Genomic DNA, 19,839 nt, shown 5'->3' with positions numbered 1-19,839 from the left:
TAATCGTAATTTGATAAACACTTAAGATGAAATAGTATATATTTAAAAAATACATTTTCAATTGTACGGATGTGATCATCATTAGTCACCAAACTTCAACAACTATATCTGTGCCATCCTTTAATGTGATAGCTTAGATCAACATTATCATAGTCACCAATTTTCAAAAGGGTAATCGTAATTTGATAAACACTTAAGATGAAATAGTATATATTTAAAAAATACATTTTCAATATTACTACTTCTAGAATATGTAGTTATGTCTGTTGGAAATACGAAATTGTTTAATAAAAAGTCTAGTTTTCAGTATACTTATAGTATGTTTTGAATATATAACATGGAATGGAATTTTATTCTCAACTTTATAACTATCGGAGGCAAAAGGTTGTGAGTTCCAACATGAACGGTATAACAGTGTGTGTGACCATTAGGGAGCTACCATTTGATTTTTATGGGGGGCTAGGATGCAAAATTTTGTCCTGCATTTTTTTTAGTTGTAATCTCTATCCTGCTTTTTTATTTTTCACTCTATTCAGTCCTACCTTTTTTTATTTGTTTATCCTGACTTTTTTTACATGAATTGTCATCCTGCCTTTTTTTTTGCCAAGTTGTTCATCCTGCCTTTTTTTTCACTCAAAACTCCTGTCCTGACTTTTTTTCAAATTTCATCCTAGCCCCCCATCTTTTTATAAGGGGGAGGGATTTTTGTTGCTTTTATTTTTTTTAACTTATTTTCAAAAGAAACTTTCCTTGAAAAACAAATAATAATTGTTTTTTCAAGAAATAAAGTATTTAAGTAAAACATGACCCCCTCTATACCACCAAAAAGGACCTCACAATATGACAAAACAGATTTTAAAGAAAGTTTAGTCTGAGAGAGCCTGGTATATCTCACGTTTTAATGGCAAAAGGATAGTGACTGTATTCGATTGCTCTGCAAATTTGATAGTCATTGCGAAAGTACATTCTAAACGTGACAACCCTTCGTGGTCCATAACTTGTAACCGTCGTCTTGAGAGACAAACACGTAAATTCATATTTTAGATACATATCTAAATTCAATGAGTTCTTTCTTCAGTGATGAGTTTCAAACCATTGGAGAATATTTAGGTAGAAATTCTGTACTTTTAATGCGTTGTACCTTAATTACAAAAATCGCTTTTGATCGTAGAATATTCATCAGTCACCTGTGCGAAAAAAAATCATTCAATTACAATTAAAACAAAATCATCAATCACCAATTTCAATGTATTTTTCATATTATTTCAGTTTCATTGACACTTATTTTAATCAAATTAAAAGTATGAAATGAAAATGAAACCACAAGTGATTTTTCCCGATCTCGGGTGAGATTTGGTCAAACTATTTCTTTTTCTCAATAACAAATTTAATTTTCATATTACAGATAATATTCTCAAGGGAAGAATTAGTACCAGAATTTATTACTGGTAAAACGTAATATAGAAAAGGTAAAAAGTAATATAAATGACGATTCCGAAAGCAGCTGATCAGCGCAGACGACAAACGTTTACCATTCGGTGTCCCTCTGGGTAACAATGTTTGTCGATCTGATTGGAAAAAGTGTTGCAGTTATTGTACAAAATGAAAATTTGTGAGGATTAATTAATATAGTTTCGCCTTTCAGCAATATTTGACAATGATGAAGTTCAAATTGTGAGTGCAAGCAATGCAATAAACTGAACTAAAATTCGATTGTATGATTTAGCTACATTGAATAAGCCGGCGGCGGACATTGAAGACTTTATTAGCAGACGTATCAATAAACAGTTTTGTGACAAGCTTCATTGGAAGGCAAAATGACAGCGGATATTATTATTTTTGGATGAAGTTTTATTGCAGTTTTTAATTTGATCGAATGTTTTATCTTCTATTATGAATTTTGTCAACTCATTTTAATGGTTCATTTGCGGTTTTAAAAAAGCTAATTTAACACATTTGCATTGTTAATTTTTGCCCTTTAAGTTGACAACTTTATTGTAAAAATATTTTAATAAAATAGGAGAATTGCTTCAAGATATATTTCTTTCATCAAAAGAATTTGATCTGTATATTGTTTTATTGCTAAAAGAAACAGATCATTTTGAACGGTCGTATTCCAAAGAAGCATGATTATAAATACTAGTAGATTGATTGATTGTTCGTTGCTTACTGTCCAATGGTAAATTTTATGGAAGGAAATACGGGATATATATAAAAACGAGACAGCAATCCAACGACAATAAGTTTTGGCTTGTTTATACCTCTCCTTTATCTGATTGTTGTTACACGTCAAATGATACATAAAAAAGGATAACAGACTGTATCAACACTATACTCCGCAGACAAAATAATCCTACAAACAGACAACAACGAATAAGACATGGTCCAGATAGCCTGTCTTTGTAAAAGCCCAAATTAAGGGAATATACTCGTTCTATGTGCTAAAAACTTCCCCTTTGCCTTCCTAGACTTAGGGAGCTACCATTTGATTTTTATGGGGGGGGGGGGGGGGGGGGGGGGAGGCTAGGATGAAAAATTTTGTCCTGTCTTTTTATTTTTCCCTCTATTCGGTCCTGCCTTTTTTTTTTTTAGTTTATCCTGACTCTTTTTTTTACATAAATTGTCACCCTGCCTTTTTTTTTTGGCAAATAATCTCATCCTGCCTTTTTTTTTACTCAAAACTCCTGTCCTGCCTATTTTTTCAAATTTCATACTAGCCCCCATAAAAATCAAATGGTAGCTCCCTTATGTTGTAAAAGTAAACTAAAATTTAAAAAAACCTCCATTGTCCAGCTATCAACAGGATGACCACTGACTTGAACATGGAAATATAAGACAGCACATTGATTTGAAAGCAGAATGTTCTACTATCGCCCAAGAAAAATAAATTAAAACAGAAACGACACTACCAAATGGTTTCATGAAGGTTCATCATAAAATTTAGTTGATAATAGTATTTCTGACTGAAAGGCAAGTAAGTATACTCATCATAGATACCAGGCTTAAAATACTCATCATAGATACCAGGCTTAAAATACTCGTCATAGATACCAGGCTAAAATACTCGTCATAGATACCAGGCTTAAAATACTCGTCATAGATACCAGGCTTAACATTTTGTATGCCAGACTCGCGTTTCGTATTCAAAAGACTCATCAGTGACGCTCGAATGAAAAAAGGTTCAAAAGGACAAAGAAAGTACGAAGTTGAAGAGCATTGAGGAGTAAAAATTCCGAAAGTTTTGCTAAATACAGCTAAGATAGTAAAACGAAAGAAATGTATCATTCGTGCAAAAATCATCTTTTTAAAAGTGTTTTATGGATATTAAAACCAGCAGATCACCGCAATAATCTGTTGTAACATTTTATTTTTGTTTTCTTAAAAATCAGAACACACAAAATAAGCTTTCATTGTCATCATACGAACGGTTCTGATTTGTTGTTTTATGAGTTTACAGACAATTTTCATTTAAGTGGATAATATTTTCATTTAGTTAAAATGTTGACTTTGTCATGACAATGTTTACAAAACGATGTTTTCACAGTCAAATAATTATTTAGAAGGTTCTTCTTTTTATTACAGAATGGCTCTCTATTCAGAAATTTAAAGTGTTAACGAAACACTTATTTCTTTATTAGAGTTTTCTTAAGCCCCACTATAGGTAACGCCTTTTTTGAATGCTTTCAAAACAAAACATGCTCTAATTGATCTACTTAAACCGTCCTATAAAATTAGCGATGTTAACGAAAAATGTTTGACCCATTTTAGGTTTTTTGTATAAAATTTTGCCAGCTAACAAAAACATTTTGTTGAAAATTGCTTGAATTATTAATCCTTTGAATAAACTTCTTCTTAAAGGTTATTAATTCAATACTGCATTAAGATCTTTGAGTATTATCTTAATCAGTACTAACATTGATTTTCTTTTCAATAAATCAAAACACAACTTAATATTTATCATCTATACAGTTATGAACATTTTTGGTCCTACACCCCTTCAATACTTACATTTTGGCATTGCACAAGATCTTTTTTAGACTTATTATGCCGCTACATTACACTAAATACATTTTATATAAAAATAAGAAGATGTGGTATGATAGCCAATGAGACATCTCCACAAGAGACCAAATGACACAGTATACCGACTGAAATTTTATTCTGGGAAAACATGGTGTATTGATTAGTTGGAATTTGTTTTAAGTAGCATTCAGGAAGTGCGAGTACTCTTAGATCGACACCTTGTTTTTTTTTCAAATATTATTATTAGAGTTTCTTGTATATTTAGTGCCGATCTGATTAGTTAAGGCTTTTCGAGCTAATTTTAATATTTATTCTTATCTTGTGATGTTACACCACTGTCACAGGTTATATATATAGTGGTGGGGCGATGAAGCGCTCACAAACATGTTTAAAACCACCCCGGCATATTCTTATGTGCCTGTCCCAAGTCAGGGATCTGTAATTCAGTGTTTATCGTTGGTTGTTGTCTGTCTTATTTTTTGTTTGAGCATAAATCAGGACGTGGTTTTCTCTTTTGAATTGTTTTACATTTTGCCATACAAGGGCTGTTTGTAGTATACTGTACAGTATGTTTTTTGTTCATTATTGAAGGCCGTTCAGTGCTTTATAGTTGTTTTCATCCCCGTCCTTTGGTATCTAGTAGAAAGTTGTATCATGAGTAATCATACAACATCTCCCCTTTCTTATATGAAAGTCTGATACGGAAAAGGAAATCAATGGTGTTACTACACTGAAATTTACAAGAGATGTACATAAATAAACAGATGACTGCTTAATGTCCAGTGGCAAGTATCACATACATATTTCTTTTTTCAAACCGGCAAACTGAGTCGGCTTTTATAAACACACTGGTGAAAACGGTTATAGTCAAAGGGAAGACATGTTAAACTACACGTACCCATTGAATTTGCCAATAGACGTAAAACAAGCAAAACTTTCACAATCAATTTGATTTTAAAGTGTCATGTATTTTTTAACTGTTTAGATAGTATAAAGACGAAGCGTTCCATGAATCTGGATTTTGTAGTTGTTTTCTTCCTTGTCTTTTGCTAGTCTGGGTTCCTGACACAATATTCTCAATACCGTAAGCGGACTTCCGGTTCGAATAAAGTTATCTTTGATGTGAAGCTTATAAAATCGAACAAAATTTAACAGGATTCCAGGTTATTGTGGATTGTCGTCTCATAGGCTATCATTCAATACCTCCAACGACCAAAGTGAAGATCCGGGTTTTTTTCATAAATCAATTGAACCACATATTTACCGAAACACAAGACAATAATTATTTCATTCCGTATATTTAATGTCAATTATTTTACGAAATCAATTGTATAGCAAACATTCTACCATAATTATACATGTAAAAGCGCGTGACTTTTAGTGAGATGAATGTCACTTTTCTTCAGGTGAATATGCTGTTCAAAATCGGATTCATATAGAAAAACGTACTAAACCAATACCAATATGGAATATCGTGGAATTCTGTATGATGACTTTTTGGATACGTTCTACACGGTATATGGCGCTCCTATATATGCAGTAAACAGTTATAGATGGAACGAAACAAAATAAATAAGAAACAACCAAACTTTTTTTTTCTGGGGAACTGTTAACATAATACTTTCAACATATCATTTTGGTCATGTTGCTTGGAAAACTTGTCTTTAAAACTGAAACTTTTTGGTTATTCAAACAACATTTTTTCGCGACTAGGTAAGTTTTTACCATGCATCAATTCAAGACATGCAATATCTTTCCATGCAGTTATTGCATGATTGTTACTCACCAACAGAACACCAATGCCATATCGAGACAATGAACGTGATCTTAGTGGTATAAAATTGACGTGTTTGGATACTAGAGGGGAACGAATTTTGACTGCCAAACGGAGGCATTGTGTAAGTTAGTTAGGCAGGGTCTAAAATTTGGTTCAAGCATGGGCTACCAACTATTATTCTCTTAATGAATGATGCTTAAGGGGCCTTTTTGATGTATGAGCATGGCACTTTCCTACACTGATTGCGTGTTTGATTATTACCGAACAACTGCAGACACTACTTGTGGGTGCAGGGAAGTCGTGCAGACCTCAGTCTGAGATACTTGGTTAAATTTATATAACCCGGTGTCCCTCGGGGTTTCATGTATTTGATCAGGCCCGTTACTCATAAAGAAGAAGCTCAAGTTATAAATTTTGTATGTGACGAAGACAAATCGGTACAGCAGTTCTTACTGATTTTTTATAGTTATGTATATACCCTACTTTTAATTGAATACTGTAATAGTTCTAGTTGATAAATATTGTAACAACATTTGAGCTGCGTCGGATAGAAATCGCCTTATGCAAATGTATAATCTGCAATAAATCTGTTAACCTAATTCGGGTTGAAAAATCTCTACGGTTGTACGGTTATATAAAGTCTGTAACTGTTTGAAAATTGAGTTGTTATAAGAACCCTACAAAACAGATCAAAAATATTTTTTTATTTCGTATTTGAATATTCAAAAATCAATCGAAGTCTTATACATGTACATGTATAAATGCACTTGCATAAGGTCGATTTCTATCCGACGCAGCTCATCTATTATAGCAGTGTTCTACTTTCTACCTTGAACACCAATTTGTATGACCGGAGATTTAAAAGTCTACCAGGTGCAGAGAAATAACCCCAGGCATATTATTGTTCTTTAAACACCTCTATGACCTCTTGACAATATAAGGAAACCACAGTTGACGTCAAGGACTATAGCCTACTTGTGGTATACCATTTCCGGATAGCCCACCCAATTTGGAAGGACCGATTTATTTCTGTACCTTTGCCTAATCATATTAAACATAATTTGGAGTTAAGTTTTACCTATGTTTACCAATTTTGCTAATTGGACCAAACCCATAGCTTCTGCTGGTCGATGCCCACATTTCAGAGTTTAAATTGTATTTACGCATGTTTAACCATTTTTTGTCGAACCTAATCCAAATATATAGCAAGTCTCATGCATTGCATGCAATTATCCTAAAAAATAGAAACGATAATTAACAAATTTGTATACATACCCAATAATTTATTCACAGGTGAATTTCCAGGTCTGTTCGATCTTTTGATTATTTTCTTTCTCGTTAGTTCGTATGTTTTTACTTTATTTCAAATATATCATTAATATTATCAATAAATCTTGATGCCCTCTTCAACAACGTACTATATTTAGCGTTTTTAACTTTTTTGTTTCGAGCGTCACTCAGGAGTCTTTTGTAGACGAAACGTGCGTCTGACGTACAACTTTTTTTATCCTGGTATCTATGATGAGTTTATTTACATATTTTATGAAATGGAAATAAAAGAAATAGTAAGGAAGTTAAATATATTTTTACAGAAATGTTTCCTTATCTGGTTGAATATTTCTATTCCCTCTATCAGTATACATTTGAATGCATTAAAGATGAAATGATAGACATTTTGCTTATTCGGGTTCTAAAACGTAGTCATCATTCAACCTATATAGCCTTTGCTCTACACAGATTCCGGAGTCCGAGATATACAATCAGTGGCGTATGAAGCACAGTATTATACGCACTCTTTTATACAGACTTTAAATGCACTGATAAAATTGATTGTACCATGAACATTGATTACGCGAAATGGACAATAAAACGATTTGGCATAAGTTTTTGCATTTTTAGCCAATTGCTTAAGCTACTCAATATGTTGAACTTTAGATGACGGGCAAATAACTACATGCATTTGAAGGACGATAACACTAATATGATATGAAGTAAAGTCTGCTTTGAACTACACCAACACGCTGTGTCGGACTAATTCTTGCTAGCTCACGATTAATGGTATAAGTCCGTAGGAACATTGGACATTTAACCCACCCTGTCAAATTATTCTAACTAGAAACTGACCAGCCTTTTCTCTAACTACTAAACGAGTGCCCACAACAAAAAACAGCAACTACTTATTTTAAAAGGTTTGGTTTTTGAATCGCTCGGGGATTGAACTTTAGACCTTACACAATAAAGACGAACAGACGAACACAAGACCACCGAGGCGGCGGTCTAAGTTACGATAGAAATATATTGATAACCGTATAGTAATCTGGATCAACCATATCAATCCGTGTTCTAACAATGTAAACAGAAAGAAAAAAAATATTTATCAAACAAAGTGTTACTCTTTTATTTTACTACAATAAAAATGAGGGATTAACAACACTTTTAGATGTAGTGTTGTCCAGTTTTATTTATATAAATCATAGAAATATTAAATCTTTGATAAAGAAAGGTTGACGCGCGTGTCAAATTAGTCTTTTAATCTTCGGATAGATTTTCAGTGAAGCCCTCATACAAAAGTTTAGTAAATGAAGTAGTTAAATCTACTATGACGTGTTTGCGTAAGGATTAAACAGCAAAAGTGAAATGGCGACAGCGCCACAAGGTCTTATAGAAGACCTACCAAGTAGAATTAAAGGGTGGCACTAATTCCTACTGGAACTTACACGTAATAAAAGTGCATATAGTATCAAATTTCCACTTCACATCTGTACTCTGGACTATAGATGAAATTCAGTAGTGTTCTTCAGTGTTAAAGATTCCACCCCTAACACCTGTTTAAAAAAGTCGATAATCCTAAAAAAAAGTGTCAAATTCATTCTAACAAATTTATCTAAAATAACATTTATAAGAGTTCATTCAAGGAGATTGTTTAGCCTTCATTTTTTAAATCGAATCTTGGTTTGGATCAAACCTAATTAAAAATGATAAAAGTTTTCCGTACGTGTATTTTGAAGGTTAGAGTGGCCATTGTAAATTTCTATCGCTGACGTTGGTTTGTGACAAGATTTGGACACTTGAGCAGCGGGATTGTACCCTGTTTGACAGTTTAACGGTCATCTTATATATCAAACTTAAATAAAAGATAGGCGAAACTTGAAAATAAGTTGTTTTTACTTGAATTTATTTGATATACTAAGTATACCATATATCATCAATATTATTCAAACTGTTTGTACTTTGTACTCTCTGCGTTTTTTTTTTTAATTAGGTTTTATTTGTTTGTTCGTTTGGTTGGGTTTTTTTATCCGATAGATATTGTTTTATGCTACTTTGGAGCCTATTTTATGAAAAATAAACATATTTAATACTTTTTAGTATACAATTAGCCTAAAATTTAACCCCTCTATACGAAGCGTGTTAAATATACATGTACCGGTCACGACTGAACATTTTAGTAAGAAAATATGACGAATTCCAACCAATCCAAGAAGGTATATACGCCAATTCTTTCCTCTCTAGTGTACTAGAATCTCGCGCCTCTCAACAAAGACAAATAGTCTTTGTAGCTCGACATGGGTAATCCGCCAATCTCTTTCATCGAGGAAGACAAACTCTAAACAAAGGAAGACTTTTACTAGGCTTGTCGTACCTATAAATTTATACGTCATTCAAAATTAACAGGCTGTTGACAAGCTCTAGATTAGTGCATGATGATATGCGGAAAATATACTTAAATCAAACTAACATTCCTTCGTTTGAAATATTTAAGTTTTCTGTTTTAGGTTCAAAATGGTATCGAGTATCGATCACAAAAATGTTTTATCAGGAGTACTTCTTTTTTTGTGTGTATACAGTTCGGTTTGAAGTTTGACTTGATAGTCAAGTTTTATACATTGTTCTCTCTTAAACTCCAAAAACACTAGAATAGTTTATCTTTAAAGGAATCGGAAAGAAAACACTGCAATCATTTATAAATTTGATTAATGAATTTGTCATTTGTTTAGATGTGCTATTTTGTGTTCGTACCCTTGTTTTCTATGTTTTTGTTTGTTGTTTGCTTGTCTTTTTCTTATTGCTTTTTCTCAAATTGTCTTGTTCCTTATATCGGCAATTTTTTTATTGTCCCATTGTTTATATCATAAGAATTTATGTTCTTAGAAAAATGTTTCCAGATAGTAAGCAATTACCCATCTTATAATTATATAGAGTAGTTACGTCTCACATATTTAAAAAAAAAAGCCCGTCTATAAATGATCTCGATATTTACCTCTACATATGACTACATTCAAAGTACGTCGAACAAAAACTCGTCGTTTAGGCATTTCTTAATTGCGCTGTCCATCTCAAATTCTTCTGCGAGACCAAAAAACGTTGAGTTATAATTTAAAATCTATTTTTTATCCACAAGAACATGTCTTAATTACGTACCAGCTATCTCTGTGTTAATAGCTTTGTAAATATTGTCGGTTTCCTGCACTATGTCCGCTATAATTTTTACCTAAATATAGAATATTTTAATTGAGATTTGACAGAGATAATTAATCTTCGTTGAGTTTTTGTCATCTACAACCACGTATTGTAACGTGATACATTGTTGGTACAAAGTCGGAACTTGGAAACGCATAAGATGTATCTCCGGGATGAACCTTACATGATCTCGGACAACAAATTATGAATATTTATGAGGATACCTCAAGTAGTGCCAAGAAACGACCACCCTTGTAACTTCATGTCATTAGGGATTATGAAGATGTAAACCTACTGAAATTGATATACTCAGTGCTTATGAAGACTGACAGGTACCATCGAATTTGCTGTTTAGTATCATGGTTTTGTTACAAACCTCGCATGTAACTAGAAGCTGTAGGGACCGTAAATTCCCGTATTTGTCCTTAGAATTAGACACATACAGGAAAGTGATAATAAAGCGGCAAATTTCCTCCAATTTTATTTAAATCACATGTTCAATATGCGATGTTAAAAACGTATTAAAATCTGAAGATTCAAATAACTAAATAAAACATTGTAAATATTTTACTACAATTTTACACCGATTCATGAAATAAAAAAGTTACTCAGTGCTTTACATTTATATTGGTATTGGTGATACAAAGTTGCATTTTCACATGTTTTTTTTGTGTGCCTCCGAAGCGCTTTATGGATGTACCTTCAAAGGGAACGCTGATTAACATGAAATAATTTGTAAATAATTACAGAAGTGTTCAATTCATACAAATGCTAATCATTTATTGGCTGAAAGACGAATCCTTTGATTATATCATATGCTTTCATTTCGTATGAAAACAGCCTATGATTACAGAACAATTAGCTTTGCCTACCTAATTATTAGTAATCAACGCTATTGCCTTCGCATTGTTCGTGTACTTCGTGAAAACGGTTATGCTTTTTAAAAAATCGCAAATGTTATTCATTTGAATAAAGCAGTTGACAATATATCTTGTAAATATGGATACTAAATATATAACAATAAATCACTATCATATGATATACATGTATTATAATGATTGAAATTTGGTACATATTTTACGAGTTATCTCGACATCTTTATTATGCCAATTTCAGCTATATGACGTATTATTATTGATTTGACGTGGAATGATTATGCCTTAATTCATCTCACTAGACAATGAAGTTTTGTGTTCAGATTCAGACTGCGAATATATATTTTTTTATTTTGAAAAAATGTAAAATTTATACGAAATGAAAGCAATTGACCACACCATTTTTCTGTTCAAACACAGTATTCCTAGATAAGGATACCGAACGTTCTCTCCTGGATCAATTTAAAAAAAAAAAAAGGTTGCAGGAGAATGCCGAAAACGTTTTACAAATGTATAGCCAAGGAACGTGTTCAAACTGCGGCATGAAAAGATAAACCTGCCTAATTTCCACTTTGGCTGCAGAAGTTGGAATTAACAAGAAGTCTGTTATTTCCAAAATGTAAAGCAACATACCGGCAGCAGCATATCCATGTAAGAGAGTTTAATTAGATAAACCTGGCTAATGTCCACTACTTTGACTGTTGACAGGAGGATGAAAGAGGGGGACAGGGTAATAAAATTCAGAAGAAGTCAGGGTTTCTCATACAATGTCCTTTGCGTGTTCAGGATTCTTTATGTATTGTTCTGATGTTTGCCTATAAAAAGATGTATCGCGTTCTTTCATCATGTTTGTATCAAAGCACGTAGAACATTAGGACATAAGTTAATAGAAATATTTTGTTTTAATTGCTAAAACAATATCAACTTGGAATCATAGAAAAATGAGAACACGATTTTGATTCAAAAGTGAAATATAATATTTTATTATTTATCGAACAAATAAAAGCGATTTAGATCATCTTTCATGTCGATGTAATTGTTTGAATGACAAGTATTTTGTTCAATATTGATATTGTATTTTATCACAGTTTCCATCTGTAATTGACAAGAACCATCCAAAGACCACGCAGGTGATTTGTTTGCGATGTGCAATAATTCCATAAAATCAGGATACCATATCGCTTTGATCAATGCTAAAAGTGTCATAAATATCCGGTCTTTGACAATCAAAATGGGCGTGGCTTAAACAGGTGCGAGATTGTCTCAGATACATCACTTCCACTCGGATGATAATTTGTAATGGTTTGAAACCTTGAATGGAATCTCCATTCAATATCACTTAATAAAAAATCATAATATTTCCTATTATGTGTTTTTTAAGTTAATGATGCGAGAAAGATTCTCTTATTATTAAGTGTGCACATGAACGAAGTTGTTATTTTATTTTGTGATTGAAAAAAAAAATAATTAAGAAGAGAAATATCAAACTTAAAAGAAAGGAATTTCATATTCTGTATCAAAATCGTAAGATGAAACATACAAGACAGACATATAGACAAGCAGACACCAACAAAAAAGACACGACTGACAAACACGGATAAAGATAAAGACGTTAATGAACAACAGACACAACATAGAATAGACATTACTTTGAACTACAAAAAAGAAATTTGTGCATAACGTCTTGTATCTATTTTTCGGTCTTTTTCAAATTAGGCTTCACCGTCATGGCTGACACAGTTTATGCGTTTTAATGGTTTTGCTTTACCTTGAATTATTTGAATTATTCTCACGATTTGTCCTGTCTAACTTATATGATAACAAATAGTATCCAATGGCTACAATCTTACATGGATTTAGGCAAATTTCTTTAGGTCACCTTTGGTCATATTGTTCCTTACACATTTAAGTTCTTGTAAACACATCCTTAACTTTCAAACTTTTGAGTTTGATCGTTGCTTACATATTCAAGTTCTTGTAAACACATCCTTAACTTTCAGACTTTTGAGTTTGATCGTTGCTTACATATTCAAGTTCTTGTAAACACGTCCTTAACTTTCAAACTTTTGAGTTTGATCGTTGCTTACATATTCAAGTTCTTGTAAACACATCCTCAACTTTCAGACTTTTGAGTTTGATCGTTGCTTACATATTCAAGTTCTTGTAAACACATCCTTAACTTTCAGACTTTTGAGTTTGATCGTTGCTTACATATTCAAGTTCTTGTAAACACATCCTTAACTTTCAAACTTTTGAGTTTGATCGTTTCTTACAAAGTTTGATAAAGAACGTTTCGGACGCATCAAACTGATAAAGTTTTTTTTTTCATTTACAAATAATACGAACACAAACTTAATTAATGGATTATTGCTTGCTCAACGTCCAGTGGCAGTTATTTCATGCTTATTCAGGACTTTTTATTTAAAGGTTCTGGTAATACAAACTCTAATTTTCCAATTGACCAAAGGCTAAATGGGCCAAATAGAAAGATTCAAAAATAAATTTAAAGATAAATAAAAGGAGATATGAGGCATAGATCAATGAGACAGCAACCAATGACAAAATAAAACAAAAAGACATCTACGAGGTCAACATACGGTCTTCAACAATGCACAGATTGACAGCACAATATGGCAAGCTCTTAATCGTCTCGAGCCTTAGGAGGTGTGAATAAATTTAGAGATCATCAAAGATCTGCAATTCTTTGAACACCAAATTTCCTTAATGACAAAAAAACCCAGATTAAAAGAAATAACAAAAAGAAACCACTGCCGAAGCTCCAAAGCGAAACGTGTGTATATGTCAATTCTTTACGAATTTTCTTGATTATATCATGAATCAACGTGAAATATGAAAACATAGTATTCATTCTTTAAACAATAACTTTTCTTCGAGCCTGACGTGCAAATCAGTTGAAGCCACATCAATATGAAGGACCACAGAAATTAAATAAGTACCCGGAGAGAACCCGGATGGAAACTGACTATAATTTTTTAAAGCTGTAGAGGAGTCTCGGTGTAAGGTAATGTAAATGGATGATCTCACGGAATTTTATGAAATTTTGCATGCAACTAGAGCACGAGGAACTGCACATGAACATCGAAAAATTATATGTAGAACTTGTATACTTTCTGAGATATAGCAAGTAACATATCCGGAAAATAGTAGTACAGATTTATAGAATACACGTAAATATCGTTAAAAAGTACAGAAATTTTGACTTAGAAATAACATTTCTGCAAATCCTGTCCTATACGAATTTTCTTTAAAAATGATATATTATTGTCACTGAAATTTCCGTTTTATTGGTATAGAATATAAAGTGGGTCACCGAATTCGTTTGTTCAATATGAATAGTTGAATCTTCTGTACAGCGTGGAAAAAACGCCGAAAAGGCAAAAATAATCGTGACAGCTTGCAAAAATCTCACAAAAAATCGTGAGATTGCCCATTTATACGTACCTTTGGGCGTAGGCAAAAATACACATACATTATGAAAACTAGAAAGGATCTTAACAAGATTGCCTAAACTCTCCAAGGTCAAATTGGACTAAGAGGTAAGTACTATACATTTTCAATCGATCAAAATGTTTGTTGTGAAGTTTAGCTTACAATGTAGGTATATAACAATACAAATGAATCATATTATACTCTATGTTTATATATATAGATATCAAATATATCTTTAACTGCTGTTGAACTCTGCTTAAAGATATTCAATTTTAAAAACTAAATAAACTCAGCAGGCTCCTCCTCATTGGTCTATTCCCTTTTGATGCTGGGTTTGTTTAGCGTTAGAATATAATTCAGTGGTTAGTATATATATTGATTGCAAGCAAATGACGCAGGTCTGTTTCTATGGTCTAAGTATGGTCACTCAGTAAATATTTTGTAACATATTGCATTTTCCCTGAGTAAGTATTATATTACCTATTCATATTTGATTTATATAATATGATATGGTGTAGAAAAAAGAATACAAATGCCTTTATTATAACAGGGTGTACACATTGAATTCAAACTGATCCACATTTTTGTCATTTGGTCTTTGATTGATAGTTGTCTCATTGGCAACCATATCACATATGTTTATTTTTATACCGAATCAACTGAAAATGTTGGCACATTGGTTTGTCAAAGGTAAAAAAGTGTCAAAACAAAATCCGAAAATCAAAGAATATCAGAGGGCAAAACGACCAAGAGAAAGATAAAACAATTGCTTCATTATATAACACAAAGAAAATAACGAATAACGAATTAAGCAAAACGATGTCTAGTTTATACAGAGGTGCACTCTTGTGTTTTAAAACATCATCAGCTCTACCCCAAACGCATCACCAATTTTATTGTTCATGGTTCAATATCGTAAAAAATTATAGCCTAGCTGTCATGAAAGAGAAAAAAGTGACTTTACTGACTGCAACAAACGGATCAAGTATGTTATCGGATATATTCCGTAAGGGTCAATCAATCAATGATAACTAGCACACTTTTAACACCGATGAGTTAACCCGACAATATGGCCCAGGAAGAAATAACCACCATGAAAGAAACATTACAAAGTCTATACAAATTATTTTTGCAGAAAATTCCACTCAAGCCGGTGCAAGGGGCCGTCTTAAACTTGCAGTTAGGTGAGAGTTATTTTGCTCCGTGTTGAAGGCCTCACTGTGACTTTGAGATGAAGAACAGCAATAAAAGCGCTGTTCCTTTGCTTTTTGTGTTTTTTTGTGGTTATTTTTGTGTGTTTTTTTTTTTGTGTTCTTTTTTTTTTGCTGTGCATGTACTGATTTTGTGTCATGGATAGATACTCCATATCCTTTGTTTTCTATTGTAGGAACCACGAGCAAATGAATATCGAATCAGTTAAAATATAGAAAAAAAATGGTGAAAATCCGACGCCGAAAACTTTTAAATCTGAAATTTAGTCCAAAATGTAAACCTTAATAAAACGCCTTGGTACCTGGAACCAGTTTGTTTTGGTACCTGAAACCAGTTTGTTTTGGTACGTAGAACCAGTTTGTTTGGGTACTTGGAACCAGTTTGTTTAAGCACCTGGATCCAGTTTGCGTCCTACTTAATTTCGGTGATTTCAGAAAAGTGGATTATACTATGGACGCCAAACCTTTTAGTCCTTCCTTTCATTAGAATTCCTTATTTGTTATAAATGTTTAAAAAAAAAGCGAATCCCGGATTTACTATCATAGTAAATAATAATGGTTGAATAATTTGGATACAATCTATAAATATCATGAAGAGTAATATTTTTAAAAAAAACAACAACAAAAAAACCGCAACAAATTAAAAACAAAACAAAACAAAACGAAATACAGCCAATAAATGCACTCTTATCAAAGAGAGTTCACATCAGTTTTGGTACGTAGAACCAGTTTGTTTGGGTACTTGGAACCAGTTTGTTTTAGTACCTGGATCCAGTTTGCGTCCTACTTAATTTCGTTGATTTCAGAAAAGTGGATTATACTATATATATATATGGACGCCAAACCTTTTAGTCCTTCCTTTCATTAGAATTCCTTATTTGTTATAAATGTTTTAAAAAAAAAGCGAATCCCGGATTTACTATCATAGTAAATAATAATGGTGGAATAATTTGGATACAATCTATAAATATCATGAAGAGTAATATTTTTCTAAAAAACAACAACAAAAAAACCGCAACAAATTAAAAACAAAACAAAACAAAATGAAATACAGCCAATAAATGCACTCTTATCAAAGAGAGTTCACATCAGTTTTACACGGAGAAATATATAATAAAATAATTTCATTTCTTAAATATATAACAGGCGGTGAAATTAGAAATACACTTCAAATAGAGACTGTATGTCATTTGGTCTCTGATGGAGAATTGTCTCCTTGGCAATCATACCACATCTTCTTATTTTTATATCTATTTCTACAAAATATAATATTCATGCATATAAAATGCGAGACGCGCACTTTACTTTTTAGAAGTTTTTATTTGTTGTTCTTGTTTGCTTTCGTTTCCTTCGAATTTTCTCGCAATCTTCTTGTACCTTTTCCAACTAATAAAAAAAAAGAAATTAAATCATTTTCTCATGAGGGCCCAATATTCAAAAGATATTTTGAAAATATTTCATTTATTTTTTATGATCCCCCCTCTTTGTCAAATGTAAGGTTATAGTTTTGCTTTAATTGTATTTATTTTTCGTTGTTTGTTTTTATTTGTGGGGATAACTCTGAACAGAAGGGTAAAACTGAATATCTCAAATTTCTTGTTGGTTGCAATATATATAAACGTGGAAATGTTTTTTTTAATTTTATTTTAGTCGCTCGCCTTGACAGAATAATAATAGTTTTGCAGATATTTCGGTGATAAACAGACTGCAAAATAAATTGACGATCTTACGAATAAAAAAACGTCGTATTTTGTGTCTTTTTTTCAAACAATTTACCCAAGAATATGTAGGTTTGTAAAACGTAAGTTACTCTTTTCATTATATCAAGAATTTTTTTCAGTTGAATTTTTGAAATATCTGTTGCTCAATTTATGACTATTTAATTTGGACAACTTCTTCTATAAACAATATAATAAATAAAACAAAATATAGATATACTAAGTACCTTAAGATATAAATATGTATAATAAAACAAAAAGAGATAAAGTGAAGTCAACAGTTGTCCTTTTGAATTACATTAGCTAAATATTATCTGTTTAGATAAGTAAATTCATATGGCATATATATAACCATTAATATAATTATTAATTAAAATATTTATTTTGTATTTACCAATTTTTTTATTAGTAGTGATTTAAACAGAGTGTGGGGGCTACCAAAATGGTACTTTGCATAAATTAGTACTTGTGGTATAATTTGTCAAGTACACGACAAAAGTCTTTGGTTTACCCAGGGCTCTCTGGTTTCTTACACGAATTGTGATAAAAATACAGAAAGACATCACAAAAATCCTAAGAAACATAAAAGTTTGTTTTGTTTTATTTATTTTCATTTTTTATATGGTCATTTAAAAGCGCTTGCAGTGATGAATTTGCAGACACTTTTATACTTTAGAAACTGACTGGGTGAAGGGGGATTCAAATACATTTATAAAAAATTTCGTAAACAATGTTGGATTTAAAAAAAAACTAAATTGTAGAATTACATGCACTGTTCAGCAATGGTTTTTCCCATGTTACTTGTGGGGTCCTAGTTTCATGCATTCAAAGTTATATCAATATAAGACGTATATATTATTATAATTATTTAACTATTCAAGTTTAGTCCTGCAAACTCTTTTGTTTAACAAGCTTTATAAAGGAAAGCTGTCATATACGAGTTGTTTTTTTTCGTTCCGTGTTGAAGACCGTATTGTGACTTTGAGTTGAAGAACAGCAATCAATACAAGCGCTGTTTCTCTGCTTTTTGTGTGTTTTTAACTGTGCATGCACTGATTTTGTGTCATGGATGGAGACCCCATATCATTGTTTTTCTATTATATAATAATTTTTTTTAATATTATCTAATAACATATAAATTCGTTAAGCTTTTAAAAAATTAACAAATATAGCTTTGAACTATCTGTGTTCTAAAAATTAATGGAATTCCAAATGCTAGCGAATGGATCTAATGCAATTTAGGTAGATTTATATACATATTAGATGTGGTATGATTGCCAATGCAATAACTATCCATCAGAGACAATATGACGTGGATGTAAAGTTAAGTGTTAAGTTAAAAAAAAGGCCCCAGAATCACAAAATTGGAAGTAATTCAAACGAAAATACCAACAGCATGATTTAAACTAAAACAATAAATGAGCCAAAATCTTTGACTTTCAGCAACAAACGACAACCCATGAATTTACAGTTTCTGACTTGGCGTAAAAACACAACATAAGAACACGCAGTAAAAAATAGTTGGAAAGGGCTTGACTCGTCAGATCGACAAGAAGCACAAAAACAACTAACAAAAAAGACAAAAGACTCAGATTACCGACTTTAGAGAATTTGCAATTACTGTAAGCGATTCGTCTAAACAAATGATTAGGGAGGACATTTATTTGAAACCAGAGATTCGAAACAAAATCCACCAATCTATAGAAAATAAAGTTGTGCATTGTCTTGGTTTTCAATGTTTTTCAATGAAAAACTGTTGAGAGGATGTTACTATAAGTTGTAAAACTTGTGTCTGATCCATTTGTCATTTTGAACAAAAAATTGTTAAAACTTAAATTTTGTAAGAATTTGAATACAGCATCAAAACTCAAATAGGGTGAATAACATTTCGATTTCATTTTTTTTTGTAAATTTAATAAGGGAGCTACCATTTGATTTTTATGGGGGGGGGGGGGGGGGGGGGGGCTAGGATGAAATTTGAATAAAAAAGACAGGACAGTTTATGTAAAAAAGTCAGGATAAACTAATAAAAAAAGGCAGGACCGAATAGAGTGAAAAATAAAAAGGCAGGCCAGAGATTACAACTAAAAAAAGATGCAGGACAAAATTTTTCATCTTATTGAAGATGAGTCTCACATCTTAATTGCTGTTTGAATTTGAACAAAACATGTTGAAAGACTTTCGTTATGCAATGCCAGTTTATTTGCAGAAATGAAGCTCTGTTGTTAACTTGTTCAACGTGAGTTATTTATTTTGAATTCAGCCCTGTATTATGCCGGTAGACATGACTGTCTTGTAAGTTTTGTATCTAGACGTCAAATGAC

This window comes from Mytilus californianus, unplaced genomic scaffold (genome assembly GCF_021869535.1).
Source record: "Mytilus californianus isolate M0D057914Y unplaced genomic scaffold, xbMytCali1.0.p SCAF_4, whole genome shotgun sequence".
NCBI lineage: Eukaryota > Metazoa > Mollusca > Bivalvia > Mytilida > Mytilidae > Mytilus > Mytilus californianus.
Note: the sequence above shows the minus strand (reverse complement) of the source record.